This window comes from Erinaceus europaeus, chromosome 3 (genome assembly GCF_950295315.1).
Source record: "Erinaceus europaeus chromosome 3, mEriEur2.1, whole genome shotgun sequence".
Lineage (NCBI taxonomy): Eukaryota > Metazoa > Chordata > Mammalia > Eulipotyphla > Erinaceidae > Erinaceus > Erinaceus europaeus.
In genome coordinates this window covers 94,240,986-94,248,187 of record NC_080164.1, presented here as the reverse complement: position 1 = coordinate 94,248,187, position 7,202 = coordinate 94,240,986, and the positions used below count along the sequence as shown (strand labels likewise).

The 7,202-nt window shown below is 38.7% G+C and overlaps 1 pseudogene; it reads left to right on the top strand.

Annotated features, from left to right (window-relative positions):
- Positions 1–6,750: 6,750 nt before the first annotated feature.
- Positions 6,751–6,839, top strand: LOC132537911 (small nucleolar RNA SNORD22; annotated as a pseudogene).
- The last annotated feature ends 363 nt before the right edge of the window (positions 6,840–7,202 follow it).

Below are 7,202 nucleotides of genomic sequence, written 5' to 3'. Positions count from 1 at the left end.
CAGAAAGGGAGGATGAATCAGAAAACATAACCCAACCATATGCTGCTTGCAAGAATCCCATCTGTCATAACAAGATAAACAAAGACTTAAAGTGAAAGGATGGAAGACTATCATACAGGCTAATGGACCACAAAAAAGGGCAGGAACAGCCATTCTCATCCCAGATACAATAGATTTTAAATTAAATAAAGTAATAAAAGATAGGCAAGGGAATTGCATACTTATTAGAGGGTCAATCAACCAAGAAGACTTAAAAATTATTAACATCTGTGCACCCAATGAGGGAGCATCTAAATACATCAAGCACCTACTCAAAGAACTTCAAAAATACATCAATAGTAATACAATAATAGTGGGAGACTTTAACACACTACTCTCATACTTAGGTCAGAAAAGCATAAAATTGACAAAGATACAAGAGAATTAAATGATGAGATGGCCAGAGTAGAACTACTGGACATATTCAGAGCCCTTCACCCCAAAAAACTGGAATCACATTCTTATCAAATCCACATAACACATATTCAAGGCTAGACCACATGTTAGGCCACAAAGACAGTATCTACAAATTAAAGAACATTGAAATCACCCATGGTAACTTCCCAGACCACAGTGGAGTAAAACTAACATTTGACAATAAACAGAAAATTATTAAAATCACAGAATTTGGAAACTAACCAACATACTCCTTAAGAACCACTGGATCAGAAAGTCACTAATGCAAGAAATTCAAATGTTCCTGGAAATAAATGAAAATGAAGACACAACCTATCAAAATATTTGGGACACAGCTAAAGCAGTACTGAGAGGGAAACTTATAGCCATACAATCACATATTAAACACCAAAAAAAAGCTCAAATGAGCGACCTTACTGCACACGTCAAGGACATAGAGGAAGAGGAACAAAGGAACCCTAAAGCAACCAAAAGGACAGAAATCACTAAAATTAGATCAGAAATAAACAACATTGAAAATAAAAGTACCATACAAAAGATCAATGAAGCCAAATGTTAGTTCTTTGAAAAATTAAACAAAATTGACAAATTCCTAGCCAGACTCACCAAACAAAAAAGAGAGAAGACTCAAATTAATAGAATTGTAAACGACAAAGGATATATCACAACTGAAACCACAGATCCAGAAAATCATGTGAAACTTCTAAAAAGAACTATACACCACCAAACTAGAGAATCTGGAAGAAATGGAACAATTCCTAGAAGCATATGCACTTCCAAAACTGAACCAAAAGAACTACAAAACCTAAATGCACCAATCACAGACAAAGAAATTGAAACCATTATTAAGAATGTCCCCAACAACAAAAGTCCTGGACCAGATGGCCTCACAAACAAATTCTACAAAACTTTCAGGAAACAGTTAGTACCTATACTTTTCCATAAGATTGAAAAAAACAGGAATGCTCCCTTCCACCTTCTATAAAGCCAACATCACCCTGATACCAAGAGCAGAGAGGGACAGAACAAAAAAAGAAAACTACAGATCAATATCTCTGATGAACATAGATGCCAAAATATTAAACAAGATCTTGGTCAACCAGATACAACAGCACATCAAAAAAATTGTTCATCACGACCAAGTGGGATTCATACCAGGAATGCAAGGCTGGTTCAACATCCATAAGTCAATCAATGTCATGCACCACATCAATAAAAGAAAAGCCAAAAACCACATGATTATCTCAGTAGATGCAGAGAAAGCCTTTGACAAAATCCAACAACCATTCATGCTCAAAACTCTACAAAAAATGGGAATAGATGGGAAATTCCTCAATATAGTGAAATCTATATATAGTAAACCTACAGCCAACATCATACTCAATGGACAGAGCTGAAAGCATTCCCCCTCAGATCGGGGACTAGACAGGGCTGTCCACTGTCACCATTACTCTTCAACATAGTATTGGAAGTTTTTGCCATAACATTCAGGCAAGAGAAAGAAATCAAAGGAATACAGATTGTAAGGGAAGAAGTCAAGCTCTCACTATTTGCAAATAATATGGTAGTATACACAGAAAAACCTAAAGAATCCAGCAGAAAACTAATGGAAGTTATTAGGCAATATAGCAAGGTTTCAGGCTACAAAATCAATGTACAAAAATCAGTGGCATTTCTTTATGCAAACACTAAATCTGAAGAAGAAGACATCCAGAAATCACTCCCATTCACTGTTGTAGCAAAATCAATAAAATACCGAGGAATAAAGTTGACCAAAGAAGTGAAAGACTTGTATACTAAAAACTGTGAGTTGCTACACAAGGAAATAGATTGATACCAAGAAATGGAAAGACATCCTATGCTCATGGATTGGAAGAATAAATACAATCAAAATTGATATTCTCCCCAGAACCATATACAAATTTAATGCAATACCCATCAAAGTTCCACCAAGCTTCTTTAAGAGAATAGAATGAACACTACAATCTTTACCTGGAACACCTGGAATTGTCAAAACCATTTTGAGGAAAAGAAGCAGAAATGGAGGCATCAGACTCCCAGACCTTAAACTTTATTATAAAGCCATCATCATGAAAACAGCATGATACTGGAACAAAACTAGGCACACAAACCAGTGGAACTGAATTGAAAGCCCAGAAATAAATCCCCACACCTATGGACATCTAATCTTTGATAAGGGTGCCCAAAGGATTAAATAGAAGAAGGAGGCTCACTTAAATAAATGGTGCTGGGAAAACTGGGTTGAAACATGCAGAAGAATGAAACTGAACCACTTTATCCCACCAGAAACAAAAATCAACTCCAAATGGATCAAAGACCTGGATATTGTACCAGAAACAATCAAATACTTAGAGTAAAACATTGGTAAAACACTTTCCCACCTACACCTCAAGGACATCTTTGATGAATCAAACACAATTGCAAGGAAGACTAAAGCAAAAAAAAACCAATGGGACTACATCTAACTGAAAAGCTTCTGCACATCCAAAGAAGCTATTAAACAAAGAGACCACTCACAGAATGGGATATCTCCACATGCCATACATCAAACAAGAGACTAATAACCAAAATATACAAAGAGCTCAGCAATCTTAGCAACAAAACAGCAAATGACCCCATCCAAAAATGGGCAGAGGATATGAACAAAACATTCAACTCAGAGGAGATCCAAAAGGCAAACAAATATATTAAAAAACTGCTCCAGGTCACTGATTGTCAGAGAAATAGAAATTAAGACAACATTGAGATACCACCTCACTCCTGTAAGAATGACATACATCAAAAAGGACAGCAGCAACAAATGCTGGAGAGGCTGTGGGGACAGACGAACCGTTCTGCACTGATGGTGGGAATGTAAATGCCTCTCTGGAGAGCAGTCTAGAGAACTCTCAGAAGGCTAGACATAGACCTTCCATATGATCCAGTAATTCCTCTCCTGGGGTTATACCCCAAGGACTCCATAATACCCAACCAAAAAGAGGTGTGTACTCCTATGTTCATAGCAGCACAATTCATAACAGCTAAAACCTGGAAGCAACCCAGGTGTCCAACAACAGATGAGTGGCTGAGAAAGCTGTGGTATATATACACAATGGAATACTATGCAGCTACTAAGAACAATGAACCCACCTTCTTTGACCCATCTTGGACAGAGCTAGAAGGAATTATGTTTAGTCAGTTAAGTCAGAAAGACAAAGATGAGTATGGAATGATCCCACTCATCAACAGAAGTTGAGAAAGAAGATCTGAAAGGAAAACTAAAAGCAGGATCTGACTAAATTGAAAGTAGGGCACCAAAGTAAAAACCCTGTGGTGAGGGGTAAACATGCAGCTTCCTGGGCCTGTGGAGGTTGGGGGGGCCTGGAATGGGACACACTCTTTTGGTAGTGGGAATGGTGTTTGTGTACACTCCTAGTAAAGTGTAGTCATATAAATCACTATTTAATTAATATGAGAGGGGGAAAATTAATTGTTTGTCTCGAAGTTTTTAAAACACAAACTGAGTCTTTTTATTTGTTTGATATTTGATATGCGGACTCTCTCAAAAGCCTAGACCAAGTAGATCAGAAGCAATCGGTGGCACAGCTATATACAAGATACTGGGTACTATACAGCAAACACTAACAACAGGACTTTTCAAAGGTAACCCAATTACCAAATAATGTGTTGATAACAATAACTATCCATTGTCTTTTTGAACCCTAAGACAGTAGGAACCTCACATCTCCGCTATTGAGCCTATATTTCCCCCAGTCCTGGTACCTTAGGATATGGCACACTTTCCTGTATGCCTCTCCCAATCCATATCAAATAATATTGCATCAGCCAATCACAACCTAATCAACACAACGATTGCCACCTCAACATGCTTCACCTCAGACTGTGTCCAGAGACTTCACGTGTAGAATGACAACCCTTCAGCTTCATTACTCGGGTGAGACCTTCCTTTCATAGTATTCTCTAATTCCATCCCAGGTGGTTCACTTTCTAACAAAGTCCCAAAACCTAGATATACATCAGGTTCTGTGAGAGAGAGCATATGTCCACACGCATCCATAAATAAGTGCAAAATATATACCTGAAAGCAGAAGTACACTAGAGTTTGCAGGGAGTACCTCCCCCCCCAACACTTCCTCTCCACTATTCCAACTTTTGGGTCCATGATTGCTCAATAATTTGTTTGGCTTTGTATGTTAACTCTCCTTTCAGTCACCAGGTTCCAGATGCCATCAGGATGCCAGCAGGCTTCCCTGGACTGAAGACTCCACCAATGTGTCCTGGAGCTCTGCTTCCCCAGAAACCCACCCTACTAGGGAAAGAGAGAAGCAGACTGGGAGTATAGGCCAACCAGTCAATGTTCATGTTCAGCGGGAAAGCAATTACAGAAGCTAGACCTTCCACCTTCTGCAATCCACAACAACCCTGGGTTCATTCTCCCAGAGGGATAGAGAATGGGAAAGCTATCAGGGGAGGGGATGGGATATGGATATTGGGTGGTGGGAATTGTGTGGAGTTGTACCCCTCCTATCCTATGGTCTTGTTAGTTTATCCTTTCTTAAATAAAAAATAAATTACAAATAATTACTGGAGTCGGGTGACTGCACAGCAGGTTAAGTGCACATGGTGCAAAGCACAAGGACCAGCATAAGGATCTTTGTTTCAGCTCCTGGATCCCCACTTGCAGGGGACTCCCTTCACAGGTGGTGAAGCAAGTGTGCAGGTGTCTATCTTTCTCTTCCCCTCTCTGTCTTCCCCTCCTCTCTCCATTTCTCTCTCTGTCTTATCTGATAACAGTGACATTGACAATAATAACTGCAACAATAAAACAACAAGGGCAACAAAGGGGAATAATAAATAAATAAATAAATAAATAAATAAACATTTACAAAAAGGAACAAAAAAAATTTAAAAAGAGAGGAGATGGTACATGGAACTGTGATGGTGGGAACCATATGGAATTGTACCCCTGTTATCTTTTTTTTTTAATATTTATTTATTTATTTTCCTTTTTGTCGCCCTTGTTGTTTTTATTGTTGTTGTAGTTATTATTTGCCGGTCTAGCATGAGTGTGTTTCTTCCCGGCACATGCTCTCTGGGTTGAAGACAACTCGACCAGAGCCAATCTGGGCTGCTGCTTACTCTGCGACGGGGGAGAGAAACCAGGAACTCATGTGTCTTTATTTATCAGAGACAACACTTTTATATATTTTGAACCTGAAGTTGTTGTTTTCAGTGGGCTGGCTTCACGGGCGGATAACAGATGACCAGGGACTCATGGTTGAGCTGTACGCAGTATCTCTTTATTCATGCAGGATGCAGCACAATCTAAGCCGAGCTAAGCTAAACTAAAACTACAGTCTTGTCCTTATAAATATACTAGCCCAGTAGGGTGGGAACAGGATGTGACACAGAGATGGTGAAGAGAAAAGTGACTGGTGAAAATTAGGGTATGACAAGGAGAGGGGGCGGAGCAAAAACATATCATGAACCAGTGGGGATTGAACCAATGCCCTGCAGTGGTTATGTAAATAGAATACAGTAGTTATATAAATAGAATGCAGTGTTAAGCAGGGGGGATTTAAGCCAAATGAAACAGAAGGGGTTTTTAGAAGCATATCAACAGGAAGTGGCAAGTCGTAAAAGGAAATAGCTTGGAAAGGGGGTGGAGAAAAGGAAGGTAGAAAGCTTCCATAGCAACTGTTGTGAAGGTTTTAACCAGTGGGATTAATTAATACCCTGCAGGCAGGGCAAGTCTCAGGCAAAACAATGATTATATAAATAGACCATAGTATCAGCATTGGAGCATGGCAGGGGGAGTTGGCTTAAGGTCTGATAATTATTATTGTTGTTGATGTCATTGTGGTTGAATAGGACAGAGAGAAATGGAGAGAGGAGGGGAATACAGAGAGGGCTAGAGAAAGATGGACACCTGCAGACCTGCTTTACCACCTGTGAAGTGACTCCCCTGCAGGTGGGAGCCGGGGACTCGAACCCGGATCTTTGTGTGGGTCCTTGCACTTTGTGTCATGTGCACTAACTGCCTGCGCTACCTCTGGACTCCCACCCCTGTTATCTTACAGTATCAACCATTATTAAATCACTAATAAGACATTTTTTTTAAATCTGTTTTGCCCTTGATGGTGCTATCTCCTGAGTCACCTGTTACAGTTATGCAAAAACATTTCCAGTGTAATTCAGTTGTAGAATTATTGAGTTACACAGTTTATCACTCTTGAGAAGAGAAAGTAAATCCATTTAAAGTAGTTATATGCATCCCACTGAAGAATCACACAAATGTCTTACCTCCTGTCCTAGTCCCAGAACCTACAAAAGTAAATTCACTTTTAAATTCACTTTTGAATTCAAATTCACTTTTGAATTTGTATGTGTGTGTCTCTCTTCCCTCCTACCCTTAAAACTTCTCTGACTTTAATAAAATAAAAACAAATATTATTTTAAAAATAATAAGAGAGAGAATATGTTTTTAAAAAGCAGCAATGAAAAACAATGGCTCAATAGTGGAGCATAGGACTTGCTTAGATAAGGAAAAAAGTTTGACCCTAGAAATTTTATATGCCAGAGTGACTCATTGAACAAATAAATTTTAAGATCACTAAATTATACAAAACAAACAACTATTGGAAATTCAGAATATATTCTTTAGGAAGGCAACATTATTTTTAAAAGCCAAACTATGGTTTGAAACAGTACCCATTTCCTCTGGA